Below are 23,104 nucleotides of genomic sequence, written 5' to 3' on the forward strand. Positions count from 1 at the left end.
GGCCCCGACGGGCTCCCTGTGGAGTTTTATAGAACTTTCCAGTATTTACTGGCTCCCAAGTTGACAGACATCTGTCGGGAGCTTATGTCCCCCGCGGTGCCTCTCCCTGCGACCTTCGTAGAAGGAATAATTATACCGGTTCACAAACCTAAAGGTGGGGCTCGAATACAAGATTACCGCCTGCTAACGCTCGTCAACTGCGACATGAAGATATTCACCAGACTATTAGTAAACCGTCTACGACCGACCCTACCTTACGTCATCTCCCCAGATCAGACGTCCCTATGGGGTATCAACAACATCCACACAGCACTGTGTCGATACCGTGACTTAATAGCCCTAGCCAGGGCACGCCGCATCCCGGGAGCGCTGGCATCACTAGATTTTAGCCAAGCTTTTGATCGAGTGGATCACGCGTACCTAACGTCCGTTCTCCAGCACATACAGTACCCACAGCAGATCACAGACGTCGTGATGCGCCTCCTCCGAGGGGCGACTTCCAAAGTGCTCGTTAACGGGCGTCTCTCGCAGTCCCTCCCGATTTTCCGCTCCGTGCGTCAAGGCTGCCCCTTGTCGACGTTACTATATGCTCTGGCACTGGAACCGCTCCTCTGTGGCCTCCGTCAACGTCTCACCGGTCTTACCCTACGTGACGTCACATTTCGCTGTACAGCATATGCAGACGACCTGGTTCTCGTGTTCCGCAATGGCGACGATGTCATCAGCGCACTAGAATGGACTACCACGTACGGTGTGGCTTCCGGCAGCTGTCTCAACGTCGCCAAATCGGTCCCCGTGGCCATAGGAGACGGGTTGACCCCAGCGTGTGTCGAACCCCTACAGCTTCGTGGCACAATCAAATGTCTCGGAATAGAGTTTCACAACGACATCCGGCGCACTGCGGCTCTTAACTACCGCCGCTTATTACCACAAATTCGGGTCCAGATCTTCAACCTTCGTCTGCGGACCCTCGACATTCTCCAAAGGATACACTTTGTCAATGTTTACCTCGCATCGCGCCTTCCACACATAGCGCGTGTTCTTCCAATACCGTTACTGATGGCTCGACGACTATAAGCGGCATTCGGAGCCTCCGTCAGTACAGGCATGCTCTTCAAAGTCAGTTATGAGTCGCTGACGCTTCCCCCAGAAAGGGGAGGTCTTGGTCTAGTCCATGCTCTTCAAAGTCAGTTATGAGTCACTGACGCTTCCCCCAGAAAGGGGAGGTCTTGGTCTAGTCCATGTCCACGACAGAGCTGTGGCCCTGTATGTCAGCTCACACATCAAGCTGTGGCAACACCACCCGGAAAGTTTGACAAGCTTGCTGTAGGAGTCCTTAGCTCCACCCTCCCTTATACCCCCACTGACGACGCCAGACATACCCCCACCCTTATACTACTTCGGGAACTTTTACATTGAACACAGCTATGTCCGTATCGCAGTACCACCGACGAAACAGGCGTCGGCGCGGGATATATATCATGTCCTACAGCAGAGGCGCCCACCAAACATCATGGAGACCAAAAGCCCTCAGGTTAATTGGAAGTTGGTGTGGAAGACGGTTACACTGGACACAGACGTCCGATCCACATGGTACATCACAGTCAATGGTAAACAGATCACCCGATCACGCTTCCACAAGATAAACATGGCGGAATCGCCCCTATATGTAGACTGCGGGATGCCAGACACGGATGAACACCGTCTCACATGTGGCGAGGCAGAAGACGTATGGCGCTTAGTGCGACAAATTTTGTCGTATTTTCTACGAGTGACTCCGGAACACATTACACCTCGGTTTCTACTATTTCCGGATAAACAGTATTTCCCGCGCACCAAGACCAACGCTGTCACGTGGATCCGTGCGCATGCGGTACACCACTTATTTCACGATGGACCTAAAGATGTATTCGACTTTTGGAACTACCTACAAGAACGTCATTGTAAGATCGTAAGAACCCAAAATACAGACAGTATTTTTCTAATTACTTAGGGAGTGCCCTACGCGACTCTCCACGCAGCTGGATAATCAAAAGGTAGGAGAAGACACCCACTGAGTGAGCTGACAAGACTAAGTTCGATTCTCGGTGGAATAACATACGACATACGTGAGGACGTACCTGGATGATGAAACGTAAGGAGAGTAGCGACACACCCTTCTGCATCATGTACGCAGCACTTTTTTTTTTCGTTTTCCCCATATACATTACCCCGGTGTAGGACCGTGCCGAGATATTGTCTTCTTTACTCAGAGCACGATGCGGTGCTAGATACATTTATTTTTGTTGTGGTATAAAGTAAAACCAAATTAAGAATATATTAAAAACAGTAAATAAAAATAAATAATAAATAAAAATTCCCACAAAAGATTTAGGAATGGTGTGCCGGCCAGGCTGGATGTGGTTTTTAGGCCGTTTTCCAAATCCCTCTAGGAGAATACCGGGCTGATCCCCACGTCCCGCCTCAGTTACACGACTCACAGACATTTGAAACACATCCGCACTTTTCCATGATTTACACAGAATGCAGAGACATAGGGTACTCCGATTCCGTCCCGTGGGGGAGGGGGGGGGGGGTACGGGGTGGCGGCAGGAAGGGCATCCGGCCACCCCTTCCAATTAACATGCCAATTCCGCTTCAGCCACGCCAACCCCGCGCAAAAATGCAGGACGCAGGCGCAAGCGATAGACAGAACAAACAAAAAAAGATTACAGTACGTCATGTGGTGTGTATTTTAACACTTATCTGCAACGGGAGACTTGAAGTGACGAAAAATCGACAGACTGATATTTTACAAGACCGAAAGTATTGTTCTGTCTGGTAATAATTCGCTTAGATTCGTATTTTCGTGACCGTAGTCGTGTGGAATTTCTTAAATTCGACAATTATTTTCACACTGAGCAGTCGGACTTGGGGAATCTTTTGGCATGCAGGCTACAAGTAATCAAATAGTTCAAATGGCTCTGAGCGCAATGGGACTTGCTGTGTACGTCGCAGACGACAGACATCGTGTGGAGGACTGCAAATGCAATGGTGCGATGCCTCATGGTCCATCATCGGAAGCAGGACCATCCAGAAGGGTGCTCGCAATTGTTGGACAAGATGCCCTGAAGTCGTTCAGAATATGGTACCATGGAGGTTACAATACTGTCACATTCGGAGGATCACATGAAAAAATAGAGCCGTATTAGGATAGTTGCCCACACAGAGTACCTGCATCATCTGACAATACTCGTTGTTCATTGCACCGACAATTATTTACAAGAAAATCTCGTGACTGTCATTAGACGTCAAACGTTATTACGTAACTATGACGATTTTGCCTTAGTATGATTCGTTTGTGGAATACTGTAGACAGTTTTTTTTAAATCGTCATTATTAATCACTCCCGTCCGCTGTGATCGAGCGGTTCTAGGCGCTTCAGCCTGGAACCGCGCTGCTGCTGCGGTCGCAGGTTCGAATCCTGCCTTGGGCATGGATATGTGTGCTATCCTTAGGTTAGTTAAGTTTCTAGTGCACTGATGACCTCAGATGTTAAGTCCCATAGTGCTTAGAGCCATTTATTAATCTCTGACGAGTCTCTAAGTAACTAAACACAGGCCCAGTATACAGTTTCTCTGTGTATCGTTTTGTCAGCGCTAAACGTATCCTATTTTCCGTTGAAAGTTAAGAATTCAGACGTCTGAAACAATACAGCAACAGCAGCTGCATTTGAAGCCGATATTATGGGTGATTCACTGTACGAATCGTGCCATGCTGCCACATTGACCGTTGCTTACACATTTAGCGTTGCTTTACTCAACGTTCTGGACGTGTGTGTATGACCTTCGATTTCACAGCGTTGGCCACTTATCACTGGGTGAAGCGCCGATTTCTTTTATGACAGGAATTACCGCTCTCCTCTACAATATCACAGCAATGGCGGTGAAACGTAGTTTCATTTTCACGTGTAGTTAGCTCGTTGGGCGACACAGCTATTTCACATCGCCACTTAATACTGTTTCACGTTTTATTCGTCACAAATAGCTCTAGAGGCACGTATCACAAATAATTCCTTGGACTAGAACAAAGACGTTTATTCTTTCCCGCTTTTCTTACTTACAGATCACTGTGTAGGCGTTTAGGCCTCACTCACGAGTACTTTAATTACCATTCATCTCATATATAATCTGATGCTTTTACTTTGCCTTACAAATTTTTATTTAATTACAATTTTTCTTCTCTATGCGGGCAGATTATTCGAGTGATCGGAGTAATTTTGTCTCTCGTTTCCGCTCAGACGGGAATACAACTTATTACATACACTGCTCTCTCGTCACCACATTTAGTAAGACAAGGCCACTCATGCGTTTATTGAATGTTAAATGCCAAAGACTGCTAACTCACGATATAACTTACGTCAAGTGCCAATGTGTGCGGAGAGAGACAAGAGGTGAAAAATTGAACTGTGGAGATAAAATAGGAATAATGTCCGCTTATTTGAGACCTGTACATAAAGTTCAGGAATACATCTCGTTCCAATATATGTCCATGAAAATATGTGCAACAAGTATATATATATATATATATATATATATATATATATATATATACTCCTGGAAATGGAAAAAAGAACACATTGACACCGGTGTGTCAGACCCACCATACTTGCTCCGGACACTGCGAGAGGGCTGTACAAGCAAGCAATGATCACACGCACGGCACAGCGGACACACCAGGAACCGCGTTGTTGGCCGTCGAATGGCGCTAGCTGCGCAGCATTTGTGCACCGCCGCCGTCAGTGTCAGCCAGTTTGCCGTGGCATACGGAGCTCCATCGCAGTCTTTAACACTGGTAGCATGCCGCGACAGTGTGGACGTGAACCGTATGTGCCGTTGACGGACTTTGAGCGAGGGCGTATAGTGGGCATGCGGGAGGCCGGGTGGACGTACCGCCGAATTGCTCAACACGTGGGGCGTGAGGTCTCCACAGTACATCGATGTTGTCGCCAGTGGTCGGCGGAAGGTGCACGTGCCCGTCGACCTGGGACCTGACCGCAGCGACGCACGGATGCACGCCAAGACCGTAGGATCCTACGCAGTGCCGTAGGGGACCGCACCGCCACTTCCCAGCAAATTAGGGACACTGTTGCTCCTGGGGTATCGGCGAGGACCATTTGCAACAGTCTCCATGAAGCTGGACTACGGTCCCGCACACCGTTAGGCCGTCTTCCGCTCACGCCCCAACATCGTGCAGCCCGCCTCCAGTGGTGTCGCGACAGGCGTGAATGGAGGGACGAATGGAGACGTGTCGTCTTCAGCGATGTGAGTCGCTTCTGCCTTGGTGCCAATGATGGTCGTATGCGTGTTTGGCGCCGTGCAGGTGAGCGCCACAATCAGGACTACATACGACCGAGGCACACAGGGCCAACACCCGGCATCATGGTGTGGGGAGCGATCTCCTACACTGGCCGTACACCACTGGTGATCGTCGAGGGGACACTGAATAGTGCACGGTACATCCAAACCGTCATCGAACCCATCGTTCTACCATTCCTAGACCGGCAAGGGAACTTGCTGTTCCAACAGGACAATGCACGTCCGCATGTATCCCGTGCCACCCAACGTGCTCTAGAAGGTGTAAGTCAACTACCCTGGCCAGCAAGATCTCCGGATCTGTCCCCCATTGAGCATGTTTGGGACTGGATGAAGCGTCGTCTCACGCGGTCTGCACGTCCAGCACGAACGCTGGTCCAACTGAGGCGCCAGGTGGAAATGGCATGGCAAGCCGTTCCACAGGACTACATCCAGCATCTCTACGATCGTCTCCATGGGAGAATAGCAGCCTGCATTGCTGCGAAAGGTGGATATACACTGTACTAGTGCCGACATTGTGCATGCTCTGTTGCCTGTGTCTATGTGCCTGTGGTTCTGTCAGTGTGATCATGTGATGTATCTGACCCCAGGAATGTGTCAATAAAGTTTCCCCTTTCTGGGACAATGAATTCACGGTGTTCTTATTTCAATTTCCAGGAGTATATATATATATATATATATATATATATATATATATATATATATATATATATATATATATATATTATATGGGTGTATGTGTTTGTCCTTAGTATAATTTAGGTTAAGTTGTGTGTAAGCATAGGGACTGATTACCTTAGCAGTTAAGTCCCATAAGATTTCACACACACAGTGAGTAGTCTCACACGAGAATACTTATTAAGATATTATGTATACATATCTATATATATATATATATATATATATATATATATATATACAGCTGGCATTTCGATGCCGTTACTTTGTTCCTTCACTTTCTCACACATCAGATAATACCTTAATAAGTATTCTCGTGTGAGACTACTCATTGTGTGTGTGAAATTTTATGGGACTTAACTGCTAAGGTCATCAGTCCCTATGTTAACACACAACTTAACCTAAATTATACTAAGGACAAACACATACACCAATGCCCGAGGGAGGACTCGAACCTCCACCGGGACCAGCCGCACAATCCATGACTGCAGCGCCCTAGACCGCTTGGCTAATCCCACGCGGCGACTACTCACTAACTTCCGATATGTATGCACAGATTAAAAAAATTCGTGGAAATAAAAGATAGTCCAGTTATCTTGTCCTATTCAAAATTTTGCACTTTATTCGAAATTTTAGTCCGAATAATGTATGTAACATGCCAAGCATCTTTTTATTATTTACTAATTAACGCTTCATATGCAATTACACATAGCTATGTAATGTTATATGAAGGACTAATAGTCAAATCACACGGTCATTGCATATCTTTCCCATCATTAGACTTTTATGTTTGCAACATTATTTTTATTTGCAGCATGTGGTCATGTCATGCTGACAGAAGTCTCTTTACATTTTAATTATATTACTAACACAAATAATGTATGGCGAAAGTTTTTACTGTTTCTTTTACTGCTTTCATTCGTTAACATGAAATTACTTATACACTAAAGAAAAATCTCCAATTAGTTTACTAGGTAGAGCTTCCTTATTGAAATAAATTCCAATGTATTTATTTCTTTACTGTTACTGCCATGAGGTGAAAATCTCAATTTCATTTTTAGAATACCAAAGTGATACGAGGGTAGTTTAGTAAGTAATGCTTCACAATTTTTTTCCTCAGAATATATTTATTGTTAAGAGTCAGAATTTGGTGACAATATACATCAACATGTCTTGTCCATGTCCTATTTTTCTATGTAGTCTCCATCACGTTCTATGGCCGTACGCCAACGTTGTGGAAGAGCATCTAGTCGTATTCCCTGCTAGTAAAAGCTCTTGTCCTGTAGGTATAGCCGTGTTTTCACTGCATGACTGACAATCTCGTCACTGCAGACACACTTCCAGTACTGACCGATAACTGTAGAGCCAATTGTCGAGCTGTGATGCACCGGTCGGAATGAATAACGGCATCCTCACGATTCAGCATGTCTGGAGCAGTGCGGCAGGACGTCCCGAGCGTGGCTGATCATAGAGCTCTGTTTCTGCTTTTCATGAGGCTGTAATTTTCTTTAACCATCGTCCAACTGTATTCCTATCAACTGCAGCGTCGCCATACACTGTATGTAAACGTTTATGGATGCTCACTACGGTTTCTTTTTCTGGTCCCAGACCATTAGTATAGGGTGTCGTCGAGCGTAAATATGGATTTTATTCAGAAATGACATGTTTATGACACATTCATAACCGGTTTCGGCCATCAATGACCATCTTCAGATGGTCTGACACTGAACACAGGTTCATGCATTGACAACATCTGAAGATGGTAATTGATGGCCGAAACCGGTTTTGAATGTGTCATAAACATGTGATTGTGTCTACAGATAAACAAAAAAAATCAGATATCTGTAAGATTTCAACATGATACAAAGATGGCAAATTGCTTTAAATGGTCAGATATGTGAAACTGTACAGATCACAAAACACGATTACGGTATCAATCATTTACAGTTGTGATCAGTCAAATCTTATAAGTATCAGCGTGTAGCAGATTATGGATGCATGGAACGAAATGATTACTTACGCTCAGTCGTAGTTGAAGTGGGGTACCATACGTCTACTGATTGGGAGAATAGCAGGTAAACGCAGTAAGCCTACAGACGGGACTACTTACAAAATGTATTTGAGACCCATCCTACATTATTTCTCGAGTTCTTAAGGCTCGTACCTAATACGATAGAAGGGCTTATTGACCGTACAAAAAGAAAGATTGCATGAATGGTCACGAGATTTCTTTAGTCATGAGAGGACATTATGGAAATGCTTAGAACCCTGAAGTGCAGACGATTCAATTTTGGTATCAACGTTCTCGCGAAAGCCAAAAACCTTTATTAAATAACGAAACTCAGGATTTACTACAGCTCCCTACACACCACTCCAGTAGGCCCCACAAGACAAAATTCGACTAATTTGAACTCGTATAGAGAAAAGTAAGCCGTTACCCTTCCCACATCCACAGATGGAAAGGGATGAAGCTCTAACACTTGATAAACCTAGAAATATCCTTTGCCATGCATTTCTCTGTGGTGTGTCGGAGTATGAATATGACTGTGGATGTAGAACTTCAACAGGCTTCACATAATTTGCGTTGTGTAAAATAATACCTAAAATAAATCTTGACAAATTTCATACACGGTCCTGTCGTACTACACTGAGGTGGCAAAAATCATGGGTTAGTTATACGCACATATACAGGTCGCGGTAGAATCGCGTACACAAGATATAAAAAGGCAGTTATTTGGTGGAGCTGTTATTTGTACTGAGGTGATTCATGCAAAAGGGTTTTCGACGTGATTATGGTCGCATGCGGGGAATTAACAACTTTGAACGTGGATTGGTAGTTGGAGCTATAGGTGTTGGACATTACATTTGGGATGTCGTTAGGGAATTCAGTATTCCGAGACCCACAGTATTAAGAGTGTGTCGAGAATACCAAATTTAAGGTATTATACCTCGCCACGGACAGCACAGAGTGGTCAGTGTTAACAAACAAGAAACGGTGCGTGAAATGGCCACAGAAATCAATGCGGGAAATGCAGCAGCGCTGCGAAAGTTGGCCTTAATGGGCTATACCAGCAGACGACAGTCGCAAGTGCCACTACTAACAGAACGACATCGCCTGCTGCGCCTCTCCTGGGCTAGTGCCCATATCGGTTGGACCCTAAACGTTGGCTTGTCAGATAAGTCCCAGTATCAGTTGGGAAGAGCTGATGTTAGGGTTCGAGTGCGACGCAGACCACATGAACCCATGGACCCAGGTAGTCAACAAGGCACCGTTCAAGTTGGTGGTGGCTTCATAATGGTTTGACCTGAATTTACATGGAATTGACCATATCCTCTGATCCAAATGAACCTGACATCGGCGGGAGATTGTTATGTTCGGATACCTGAAGATCAAGTGCAGCCATTTATGGACTTTATTACCAAACAATGATGGAATTTTTATGAATGACAGTCACTTGGGCACAGCTGTTCGCAATTGGTTTGAAGAACATTCTCGACAGTTCTAGCGAATGGTTTGGTCACCCAGATCACCCGACTTGAATCCCAGCTAACATTTATAGGACATAATCGAGAGATAAGTTAAAGCACAAAATCCCGCACCTGCAACACTTTCGCAATTATGGATGGCTATAGAGTCCACGCCGTGTCTATTTCCTACACTATGCTGGGGAAAGAGGGTCCGATACAATGTTAAGAGGTGTCCCATTACTTTTACAACTTCATTGTAATGAGACCACAACCTATGTTCGACGTCAACGTCGGATAACCTTACACAGAAGGCAAGTGACAGCACTGGCAATGGAGGATATATAAACCTTAACAGAGAACACAGAAAACTACGAAGTCTTTCTAATACGGAAACGAGGCAATTTATTTGACGTCCAAAAGGACATGATCATTCGCTTCCGGGACACGGCTGGAAGCATTTCCGAACTGTCTATGTTTGTAAATTGATCGCCAGCAGCCGTGGTTGAAGTATGCCATACATGTCAAAATGTCACTGTTCAAAAGTAGTGGGGGGCAACTGTATTGCACGTCAGGCCATAGACAACGGAAGTGAAAGACGGCTGCGGAGATGTGTACTGGCGAACAGACGTGAAACTGTTGACTCCCCCCCCCCCCCCCCCGATGAACCAAGGATCTACCAATATTGTCTCTTCAAAGGCAGTTCGGCGAACTTTGCTACGTATGGGCATCCGCAGTAGGTAAGTGGTTCTTACACCCGTGCTGACTGCTGTTCATCAGCGACAATGGATGTGCATGTCCACTGAGTGGCGACAGGTGATCTTTTCAGATGAGTCACGCGTGTTTTCCATCAGCCAGATCGCCGTTGTCGTGTACGGCTGCGGCGTGTGAAGGCGAACACACTGCAACAACGTTATGGTCTGTTGAATGTTGGGTGCATTTCCCTGGAGATCTCGTCGTTCTGGAAAGTATAATGGATCAACGAAGTATGCGTCTAATCTCGGGGACCATGTACACCTCTGCATGAAGTTTACTTTTCTTCGACACTATACGACATTTGCCAGCAGCCCAATGCAACCTGGCACACACCTCACAGTGTTCATGCGTGGCCCGAAGAGCTCCAGGGTGTTCTTACTGTACTCCCAGGACTGAACCCAATCAAGAACCTATTGAACAACTTCGAGAGAGCTTTTCGCATCATGGCCTAGAAACTTAGCGCAACTGCCCACGGTATGGGACCTGGCATGGCTTCATACCCCTGTTGTTACCTTACAGATCTTTATCGATTCTCTTCCTGCATGTATCGCAGCAGTACGGCTGCAAGAGGTGGCTTGGCAGGCTTTTGATAGGCAGTTGCATTAATGTGACATGGCAGTATAATGGTCGACAGTAGGATTGACAAAGCTGATTTTGTCATTAACCTCTAAATACCTTCATCATACTTGTGCAATGTTCGTATAACTCAAACTAACAAGACCATTTCGCAACCGCATTTTTGTAATTTTTTATTTATGGAAGTTGAAGTTCAGAACTCAAATACCAATTTTCCAAAGCAGTTCGAATTTTTAAACAAAGGTGCATGTTCTACGGGCATTCCCGTACGCGTTAAAATACATAAAGATGGAAAAATAATCAGCAGCCCTCGAGAGTGTCGGTCATTAGTTGTGTGGTTTTTCCGTTCATGTAGAATACCTACGTCATTTACATAAAAAATTCGTTAAATGTATGATAATTAACGCTTACGAAACGGTCGTCACATCTCTCTCTCTCTCTCTCTCTCTCTCTCACACACACACACACACACACACACACACAGACACACACACACACACACACGTACACACACATACACACACACTAAATTCAATTTTCAGACAAAATGTAAATCCATAATTACCGATCTTCTGTGAAAGATAGTTAACAAAGCCTATTTGAAAAAAATTAGAAATCAATATTTATTTTTTGTCTTGAGATATTCTACGCCTCATATAAATGTCCGTGGAGCATGGACCTTTGCTTAAAAATGAACAATGACCGTGAGTCGAACCTCCCCACCCGCGTCACAGGAAAGCATTCTACCACAGACCCAGCTTTCTTTTTTTTCTTAAAATAAATTTGATTTTACCGTTAGGTATTAGAAATGATCTGGAAACCTCAAAGAGGAGTTTTGGGAGTTGCATCTTAAGACTTTGACTGACTGATATTGAAGTTGTGATCTTCACTTGACATAAATAAATATACATAAATCTGGTTACTGTGTGGGCTCCATGTGACAAGTACACGGAATAGTATATACTTATTCTGCATTTTATTGTCAAGACTGCATAAGCTGCTATCGTTTACAAGGTAGTGTGATGTTTTGCATATACACTCCTGGAAATAGAAAAAAGAACACATTGACACCGGTGTGTCAGACCCACCATACTTGCTCCGGACACTGCGAGAGGGCTGTACAAGCAATGATCACACGCACGGCACAGTGGACACACCAGAAACCGCGGTGTTGGCCGTCGAATGGCGCTAGCTGCGCAGCATTTGTGCACCGCCGCCGTCAGTGTCAGCCAGTTTGCCGTGGCATACGGAGCTCCATCGCAGTCTTTAACACTGGTAGCATGCCGCGACAGCGTGGACGTGAACCGTATGTGCAGTTGACGGACTTTGAGCGAGGGCGTATAGTGGGCATGCGGGAGGCCGGGTGGACGTACCGCCGAATTGCTCAACACGTGGGGCGTGAGGTCTCCACAGTACATCGATGTTGTCGCCAGTGGTCGGCGGAAGGTGCACGTGCCCGTCGACCTGGGACCGGACCGCAGCGACGCACGGATGCACGCCAAGACCGTAGGATCCTACGCAGTGCCGTAGGGGACCACACCGCCACTTCCCAGCAAATTAGGGACACTGTTGCTCCTGGGGTATCGGCGAGGACCATTCGCAACCGTCTCCATGAAGCTGGGCTACGGTCCCGCACACCGTTAGGCTGTCTTCCGCTCACGCCCCAACATCGTGCAGCCCGCCTCCAGTGGTGTCGCGACAGGCGTGAATGGAGGGACGAATGGAGACGTGTCGTCTTCAGCGATGAGAGTCGCTTCTGCCTTGGTGCCAATGATGGTCGTATGCGTGTTTGGCGCCGTGCAGGTGAGCGCCACAATCAGGACTGCATACGACCGAGGCACACAGGGCCAACACCCGGCATCATGGTGTGGGGAGCGATCTCCTACACTGGCCGTACACCACTGGTGAGCGTCGAGGGGACACTGAATAGTGCACGGTACATCCAAACTGTCATCGAACCCATCGTTCTACCATTCCTAGACCGGCAAGGGAACTTGCTGTTCCAACAGGACAATGCACGTCCGCATGTATCCCGTGCCACCCAACGTGCTCTAGAAGGTGTAAGTCAACTACCCTGGCCAGCAAGATCTCCGGATCTGTCCCCCATTGAGCATGTTTGGGACTGGATGAAGCGTCGTCTCACGCAGTCTGCACGTCCAGCACGAACGCTGGTCCAACTGAGGCGCCAGGTGGAAATGGCATGGCAAGCCGTTCCACAGGACTACATCCAGCATCTCTACGATCGTCTCCATGGGAGAATAGCAGCCTGCATTGCTGCGAAAGGTGGATATACACTGTACTAGTGCCGACATTGTGCATGCTCTGTTGCCTGTGTCTATGTGCCTGTGGTTCTGTCAGTGTGATCATGTGATGTATCTGACTCCAGGAATGTGTCAATAAAGTTTCCCCTTCCTGGGACAATGAATTCACGGTGTTCTTATTTCAATTTCCAGTAGTGTATCAATCTGTTTAAAAAGCTGTGGATGAATTCAGGCTAATTTCCTTCTCCCACACAAGTAAGTATTGGTCTGTTTACGATCGTTAATTTGTGAGTCTCAGATAGTCCAGCTGTGTGCGCATCATGTCGTACTCATGCCGTACTGTCAGTGAAGTAAGGGGGTCTGTACAACAAAATACAAAACATAGTCTAACCATGAGCAAAGATTAGTCTCATTTATAGTGTTTTTTCGTTTGCCTTGATGATCGTCGCCACTGTTTTCACGCCTGGAGTTTAGTGATAACCAAGATACAGCTAAGCAACTGAAATCAACGTTATTATTCACGTTAGATATAATTACGTACGAAAAACGCAGCTATAAACCGATAAAAATTTTCAATAGCCACGGGGACAAAATTTATCCAAAACATGCCTTCTACAGGATAAGCTATTGTGAACAACATCGGCTTGCATACCTCAACGTAACAGATAGCTTTACTCATTGGATCAACCACATTGGTTGACGGTGAAATGTTAGCGCTAAGTAATGGATTCTGAACTGGAGCAGCAGCCTCTTTCAGTAGTTACAAAAGCGGCGATCTGGGTGACTGAATGATCTGGTCTTGTAACGTTAGCCAAGATATCGTTGCTATGTTGCTACTGCTAGTGACTAAAAGCAACAGGAAACTGCAGCTATTATTGCTGTGGCTGTGCCCTCTTGTAATGTTTTGTGGTTTCTGACTGGATGAGGAAAGGGTGGTATGATAGGTGGCTGGCCGGTTTCCTCTCACTACAACACAAAATGCACACATGGTTAAAATACACTTTATTACACGAACCAATTGAGTACTTAACTTCTATGATAAATCTTGAATCTTGTCCGTGTCCATATCACAACAAAATACGACGATTAACGTTCCCTCACACTTAGCGAGGATGCGAAGCGTCGACCATCACTGTGGTAGTCTAGAGTTCAGTGCGACGTATTGAGGTGTAATGCGAACTGAGTCCCAATGCGGCATACTGAGTAAGTGAGATTGAAATTGAGCGATTGTGACAGCTCGGGCGGCGGCGGACTATATGCACGCTCATCAGGGTGTACGCCAGCACAGTTATATTTCCTAGGTCGCGCTCTCTATCATTTAATGATGATGGGATACTCATAGTTAACATATTTCGCAGGTAAAAGAGTCTCTCATTCTGCTATCTTTTTGAGGAGGATCAGTGGAGGCTATAATACTGAAAAACAAATCTTTTGTTTGTTGCAGATTAATCGAAAGCACTACAGCAAACAGCAAGGAGGCAACAGCTAGGCTAGACCTCCAGTTTTAAATAAAATTTCCAAACAATATTCAAGCTGCCGCATACAGTACGGTACCATTTGGTAATGTATAATGGTAAAGATTCTTTAATCAGTATGATGCGGAGAGGAGCTGTTCCCATGAAATAATATGATTCCAAGACAAGGAATGAAGTATGTATTCAAAAAGAGAGAGTAAAATTTCACGTAATCTTCACACATAACGTTGGTCTGAACAATACTATATTTAAAAAACCGAACAGTGATTTAAAATCGGTACAACGTTAACAGAGAATTTCTGTAAAAATCAGACAGCTTGATCAGTAGCTGTCTTATTTCATTATTCAGGGAAATGGGGTGGTATTTCTCTTAGCTCTCAGCAAGTCAGCTAGTTGCAAATAATCATTCCGACAAACTAGCTGCGCAGTGCTGCAGTCCCATCTGTAACTAATTCTCTTCAAAAACAATAACACTACTAAAAATTTATATTCTTTTCGCCCTGCAATACATACAAGAAATTCATCCTTGCCGTCCTTCACAATAAACTTTTCTTCGTCTAACAGATACAGTCCCACAAGTTAACAGTGCACTATTGAATACGTCCATCACCTGCTGTACTTCAACTATGAATGTAACAGACTGCGTAGAGGTACAAGACAAAATATTGTTTGACAATAACATAACCTGCTCTATCTCTGACATGCACATCGACAACTTACAAAAATCAAAGTTACATGCCCACCTTCCAACTTGTGTAAGGCATAGCGTTGTAATGGACGAGTAAAAGTTCTTTTGCGTTGTCGTGGCGACTAACACTTTGAAGTGAGAGAACCACAATACAATACAGTATTTAACAGGACGTATTTACTTAGTGGTGTGGACCGTAATTACGCAATGCGTAGGTTTAAATCTTTAGCTTCGAGTGCAAACAGTGTTAAGGTCAAGTGTTAAAGTCTATACGCAGAAACTGAGATTCTCTTGGCATATGCACCCAAAGATTATGCTGTAGTAACACATACCTGATGGTTCAAATGGCTCTGAGCACTATGGGACTTAACATCTATGGTCATCAGTCCCCTAGAACTTAGAACTACTTAAACCTAACTAACCTAAGGACATCACACACATCCATGCCCGAGGCATTATTCGAACCTGCGACCGTAGCAGTCGCGCGGCTCCGGACTGAGCGCCTAGAACCGCTAGACCACCGCGGCCGGCATACCTGATGCTGTAATGTAATCCGAAACGTGTCAAATGAGCAATTAGAGTAATAAAATTATTTTTCTCCTGTTGTATGACTTTTTGAAGCAACCTATTCAGCTCGAATACGATATTAAATTAAAGTAATATTTATGGTATGTTAAGAAACACGTTTGCTATAGTCTTTGCACATGTCGCTGTGATCAGAATAGTGATGTAAAAATGGAAACAAAGTAAAATACAGAGCACAGTACGCGTTTTCACTTCTTATCTCTGAAGGCCGGCTCTGCAGAGTACTTAACTCTTGTTTGTGTGCTGGCCTTCAGAGATGAGATAGTATGATTGATTATTAAGTAAATTATCATATTTTTTCTGATTAGTACCATTGTCCTGTTACATAGGCCGTCTGCTTGACAATATTTTTTCAGTGGTACTTTCATGTCAGATAATACATTAGCTAAATTTCGACAGATACTTAAGGTCTTTATCTCAAGTTGCATTCAGGTATTTATGCTTCCTCTACCACGAAGGTGAATCACACTGGTGCAACTTATCGAAGATCCATCATTTAATCAGACGGGTCACTTAAATTGTTACATAAGGACAGCTGAGATGTTGCACCGAGAGACTGTGGTGTTGTTTGCAAGGGCTGTGTGGTACGTCTGCTCGTATTTTGACGACAAAAGAGACTTCACTATAACGCATGTTCACTTGTCCGGTGACGGCGAGATCACCCATTACACCGTAAAAATTGTAGCAGCGCCGTGGCCTCTCTAGCTACCCAAAGACGTACTTTTTTTTCTTTTTTTAACTGGAGATAGGTCTTGTAGCTCTTCTAAATTATGGGTGTTTCTTAAAAATTTCTCTGAACTTTTAGACTGCACGATTTTAAGGGTTTATATTTTTCGTTAACCAGACACATATAACCCCAACAGCGTTTTTTATTGTTTGTCTCTAATTCACTGATTAATCTTAGGTCCTAGAAAATTTTCCAATTTTTTGTGTCTTATTTCCAATCACCCTAATCGACCAATTCCTTGCGTGCATGTGCGCGTGTGTGTGTTTCCTCACCACTTCAATGACAGTGACTATACTCATCTCACATTATAGGAAGGATTCTAAAAGCCTCATTGCTGGTCATCAAAAGTCCTATTACTGTCAAGATACAAATGATAATGGCTCCGATACAGAACTCATACTTCAGACATACACTCCTGGAAATTGAAATAAGAACACCGTGAATTCATTGTCCCGGGAAGGGGAAACTTTATTGACACATTCCTGGGGTCAGATACATCACATGATCACACTGACAGAACCACAGGCACATAGACACAGGCAACAGAGCATGCACAATGTCGGCACTAGTACAGTGTATATCCACCTTTCGCAGCAATGCAGGCTGCTATTCTCCCATGGAGACGATCGTAGAGATGCTGGATGTAGTCCTGTGGAACGGCTTGCCATGCCATTTCCACCTGGCGCCTCTGTTGGACCAGCGTTCGTGCTGGACGTGCAGACCGCGTGAGACGACGCTTCATCCAGACCCAAACATGCTCAAAGGGGGACAGATCCGGAGATCTTGCTGGCCAGGGTAGTTGACTTACACCTTCTAGAGCACGTTGGGTGGCACGGGATACATGCGGACGTGCATTGTCCTGTTGGAACAGCAAGTTCCCTTGCCGGTCTAGGAATGGTAGAACGATGGGTTCGATGACGGTTTGGATGTACCGTGCACTATTCAGTGTCCCCTCGACGATCACCAGTGGTTTACGGCCAGTGTAGGAGATCGCTCCCCACACCATGATGCCGGGTGTTGGCCCTGTGTGCCTCGGTTGTATGCAGTCCTGATTGTGGCGCTCACCTCCACGGCGCCAAACACGCATACGACCATCATTAGCACCAAGGCAGAAGCGACTCTCATCGCTGAAGACGACACGTCTCCATTCGTCCCTCCATTCACGCCTGTCGCGACACCACTGGAGGCGGGCTGCACGATGTTGGGGCGTGAGCGGAAGACGGCCTAACGGTGTGCGGGACCGTAGCGCCCAGCTTCATGGAGACGGTTGCGAATGGTCCTCGCCGATACCCCAGGAGCAACAGTGTCCCTAATTTGCTGGGAAGTGGCGGTGCGGTCCCCTACGGCACTGCGTAGGATCCTACGGTCTTGGCGTGCATCCGTGCGTCGCTGCGGTCCGGCCCCAGGTCGACGGGCACGTGCACCTTCCGCCGACCACTGGCGACAACATCGATGTACTGTGGAGACCTCACGCCCCACGTGTTGAGCAATTCGGCGGTACGTCCACCCGGCCTCCCGCATGCCCACTATACGCCCTCGCTCAAAGTCCGTCAACTGCACATACGGTTCACGTCCACGCTGTCGCGGCATGCTACCAGTGTTAAAGACTGCGATGGAGCTCCGTATGCCACGGCAAACTGGCTGACACTGACGGCGGCGGTGCACAAATGCTGTGCAGCTAGCGCCATTCGACGGCCAACACCGCGGTTCCTGGTGTGTCCGCTGTGCCGTGCGTGTGATCATTGCTTGTACAGCCCTCTCGCAGTGTCCGGAGCAAGTATGGTGGGTCTGACACACCGGTGTCAATGTGTTCTTTTTTACATTTCCAGGAGTGTAGACTCCCTAAAATTTTTAACATGTGATGCTTTTCGTGGTTACCGTCATCAAAAAAAGATTCAAATGGCTCTGAGCACTATGGGACTCATCTTAGGTCATAAGTCCCCTAGAACTTAGAACTACTTAAACCTAACTAACCTAAGGACATCACACACACCCATGCCCGAGGCAGAATTCGAACCTGCGACTGTAGCAGTCCCGCGGTTCCGGACTGCAGCGCCAGAACCGCTAGACCACCGCGGCCAGCTTACTGTCATCGAAAGTTAACTTTTTGTCTTAGAAATCAAACTTTTCGTATAATCTAAAGTTACGCAAATGCCTCCTACTTGTCCGATTTATTGCGTTAAACTTTTGTTGGGCCTTTCTATTGGATATTCCACCTCGTTCATTAGACTTTTTCCTGTTGTCTGGAAATTTCTGTAGGTTTTTTCTTCTTTATTGGCTGAAAAACTTCTCTAAGATCTTCATTTGTCATTGTTCGTTGAAGTTACAACGAAGTCATGTATGTAAGCGTGGTGTGTGGCAATGAGGCTGACAACGCACGTTAACAGCCGCTTTTTGAAATCACTCAAGGAGAATAACGCGATGATTCCTTTGAAAAGGGTCTCTTTCTAGATCCTTGATCGGTAGTGGCATATGCGTCTCTATTTACATCTTCGGCGAGATATCAAAAATTATTTTCTGCTCTTGGTAACCTAAGGAACGCTTAATAATGAGTCCACGACGAATATATCTATAATTAACACGTCAGAGTTTTCTTTCAATTCTATTTCCTGGAAGTTGGAAGGGAACCGTGGAAGAACAGTATAAAATAGATGAACAGGCTGGCAAAAACACAAGCTATAACAAGCGTGTTATCTAATGGTTGTCAGGGATCCACTTGTACGTGGAGCCCGATTTTGTTATATACCCCATGGAAGATGACCTGAAACAGTTGGCATATGTAGAAGAGATTGTATCTTTGAAGCCACTGAACCAAACTTGCTGCCTGGGTGGCAGAATCGATTGTAAGTATTAGCGTGTGGAACGCAGTAGCAGTTGTCGTTGCACTCTATTGTAGATACGATGTAAGACAGCTAGTGGCTAGCTGTGAAAATTTAGTGGATGTTCTATGGGCGCAGCATAAAGTAGTTTTTATAAAATGAAGTGATGAACGGTATTGTTTGTGCCTACACAGAGCCGCTAAATATTAGGTCAGAGGCATTTCTATAAAAGTGTACCGTGTGTATTATTAATTTTTAAGGCTATAAGATTATCAAGATACTGATCGTTAACAGATATTGACCATTGTCCATGGCAATAGGAAACGAGTAATGAATTGATACCGTAATTCAAAGGAAAAGCCACTGGAACAAATGTATACGGTAATGAAATTTTGTCAAGAATTGAAGTGATACTGATCGTTAACAAATATTGACCATTGCCCATGGCAATAGGAGAAGAGTAATGAATTGATACTGTAATTCAAAGGAAAAGCAACTGGAACAAATGTATACGGTAATGAAATTTTGTATACTTAGTTTTAAATATGCAGCAATGTAACATGTGGATTTCGCTCTGTTTTACAACAATGACCCTTGAATGTAGGAAGCAGGTATTTCCCCATCACATTTAATGTATAGGCTGTTTATATGTACCCGTTTCATAATATTTTGTGTTTTGTAATTCTGATATAGAGAAGTTAAATTTTTGAATCTATTTTGTCACACGATGTCAGACTTTTCCTCATGTAACAATCCAGGTATTTTAATTGTGACAATAATTGAAAATTGTAGAACTGTTGAGAAGTGCATTGATTTCGAAGTTAATGTAAAATGTTTCACATCAGATTTTGTGAAGCAGAAACTTTACAATTTTCAAACTGAAGCATTTGGTTTTAACATATCCTCTTATCAGTACCTCATCCCCTTCCATGTCGTGTTTATTTAAATCCAATGAACACTTTTCTAAAAGAAAATATTTTCCTGTCAGAATCAGAAAAATATTAAAGTGTCAAATCAGAAAATGAATTAATGTTTGTAACAGTTTCAATGCGGGCAGCACCAGCGCTGATCCAATATCCAGTATTTCCAAGGAACATTTGCAAGGTTGTTCATTTATCAGCTAATCTACTGATATTATTTCTATGAAGCTATTTAATGGCCGGCATTGCACTTCGCCGAGTCAAGACTGAATATATTCTATACCAGCTGTGGAGAGAATAGAGTGCCAAGAATAGATCCGTTGCGGCTCTGGTGATAAGGAAAATTTATTTAATTGTTTGTTTGCACAGGGAAGTTTGTCAGTTTATTGTACAGAGCCACAGAACTAGGTGCTCATGAGACTGGGTAAATGTCTGAGGGATCAGTTTCATTATGTACATTACGTACTAGTTTTCCAGATTAAGTGGTTCACTTTTTTTTTTAATTACAGTAAAACTGATTAATGGTTCAAATGGCTCTGAGCTCTATGCGACTTAACTTCTGAGGTCACCAGTCCCCAAGAAGTTAGAACTGCTTAAACCTAACTAACCTAAGGACATCACACACATCCATGCCCGAGGTAGGACTGGAACCTGCGACCGTAGCGGTCACGCGGTTCCAGACTGAAGCGCCTAGAACTACACGACCACACCGGCCGGCCAAGTGATTAATCACACAATTTGCTCAACAACACATTACACTGTAAATTTGCATGACACAAGCATTAGGCATGGCATATTAATTGGCAGACAAACACACATTAACATTGATATGAAGAATCTTACATGGTGTGAAAAATAATAACTGGCTGTTGCTGCTTTAGTAAGGATGAGTCTGGAACTGTGTTTGGCCATTAGGGGCCAGGTAATGGGCAGAAAATAGAGTAATGTTAGCTTCTTGCCTTTATTTCCTCTATGGATAATAGTTACAGCAAAATTATGAGAAACCAAAATTACATATTTAAAAACGAAAATCAGAAGTAGAACGTGTAAACATCTTTGAAACTTATTTGTAAGCTCGGCTTATTTGTAAGTCATCGGCTGTTCGACCGCCTCCGTCTAATAGGCGCTGCTCATGTATGGTCGTTTACATCTTTGGCCGGGTTTAGTGACATCTCTGAACAGTCGGACTGTGTCTGTGATACAATATCCAAAGTGAACCATCTTCAGGAGCTCTTTGATCCGATGTGATGCAAAACATTTGATGTGTGTAGTTAATGCATGCCTGTCCCCTGTACATGCTAATGTTTTCGTTGAGAATTACCCGATTCCTTTCCTTTTTGGTACGCAGCCAGCAAAATTCCATTATCTCAGTCGATGTCTGAGCAGTATACCTTTCAGCCATCTTACTGAGAGAACATTCTTTTCCTGGTGGCTACTTCAATTTGCTCAGCCGATAAAATATGCTTCATAGCCGAAGTTACTCATGCTTAAAACAACAATTGAAAATAAACAGCGTTTTTTTAAAAAAAGCTCATTTGTGGAAAACATTTATGTTTTCTAAAAATTTTTAGATGATTTTATGTTTCAAATAACATGATCACTAAAGATAATGTTAATCAAATTACAGCGTATTGGTGATGCTAATGCTGCATGTAAATGATGATAGGTGATTTAGGTGTAATGATAAGATTGTTTGTGAGCCTGTGACGTTGAGGTTAGCGATGGGCGACTGGAAGACAGTGATATGGAACAAGGAGGAGAGATATAACAGGAAGGACCGTGTGAAGGGGAACGTTGTGTCTAGTGTTGGAAAGATGTATTTCATTGTCGGGAGATGGGAAATGGTAAAAATTTCAGTGGGAGAAGATGGATAAGCAAAGTGGATTATGCGGTTGCAGCTGTTCTGGTTTTGTTAGTCATCGTTATGATGGAAATTAATTTGGATGACTACCTGCCTTTCAAAAGTATCAATTGTAACGACAGCTTTCCTTGTGTGAAGCAGAATTCCCTCTTACACATCACATATAGGTCAACGATAAACGATGAGTCACATAAATCTTAACTACACACAAGAGGAAAAGAAAGTCAAATTTTTTTTACAAAGATTAATAAACGCTCTTCCCTTCAGAACTACCACAACACCAATAACTATTGTAACAAATCTAACGTTGTTACATACCAGCAACTTTGTTCCGTTACGTTTATTAAAAGACAACAGTAAGAAAATTTATTCAAAACTAATATTTCCATTGCCCGTTTTAAAACACTTTATTGAAATTCCTCATTTGGTAAGAACTATCTGTCCACAACAGACACAATAAACAATACACTGAAACAATGACATATCTTGAAATGGGATTTAAATTTCAGCGTATTCATGGGTTCATCCTATTTAATTTCTCTAAATTTTGGCAGGCGCATAGCTGAGAGGGTTGCACAGAAAGTAATGCACCGCATTTTCTGTTTCTCAGCCGAAAGCAGTGCTACGAATACGAAATGTTACATAAGTATTATTTGACGTCACCTGAGTGAGCGTGCCAAGTTTCCGGCACTTCCGACAGATAGCGTAGCTACAAGACAGTTTCAAAATGGCGTCTGTAGGTCATGTACGCTACAAGTAGCGTACAGTCATTGAATTTCTCACTGCATAGAAAGAATCTGTGGAAAATGTTCACGAACGCTTGTGTAAAGTCTTTGGAGCATCTGCTGTCGACAGAAGTACAGTTAGTCACTGAGCGCGGAGGCTGAGGTCTTCAGAAGCCAGTTCGGCGGAGCTCCACAATTTATAGCCTTCGGGGAG

This window comes from Schistocerca cancellata, chromosome 6, assembly GCF_023864275.1.
Source record: "Schistocerca cancellata isolate TAMUIC-IGC-003103 chromosome 6, iqSchCanc2.1, whole genome shotgun sequence".
In the NCBI taxonomy this organism is placed as follows: domain Eukaryota; kingdom Metazoa; phylum Arthropoda; class Insecta; order Orthoptera; family Acrididae; genus Schistocerca; species Schistocerca cancellata.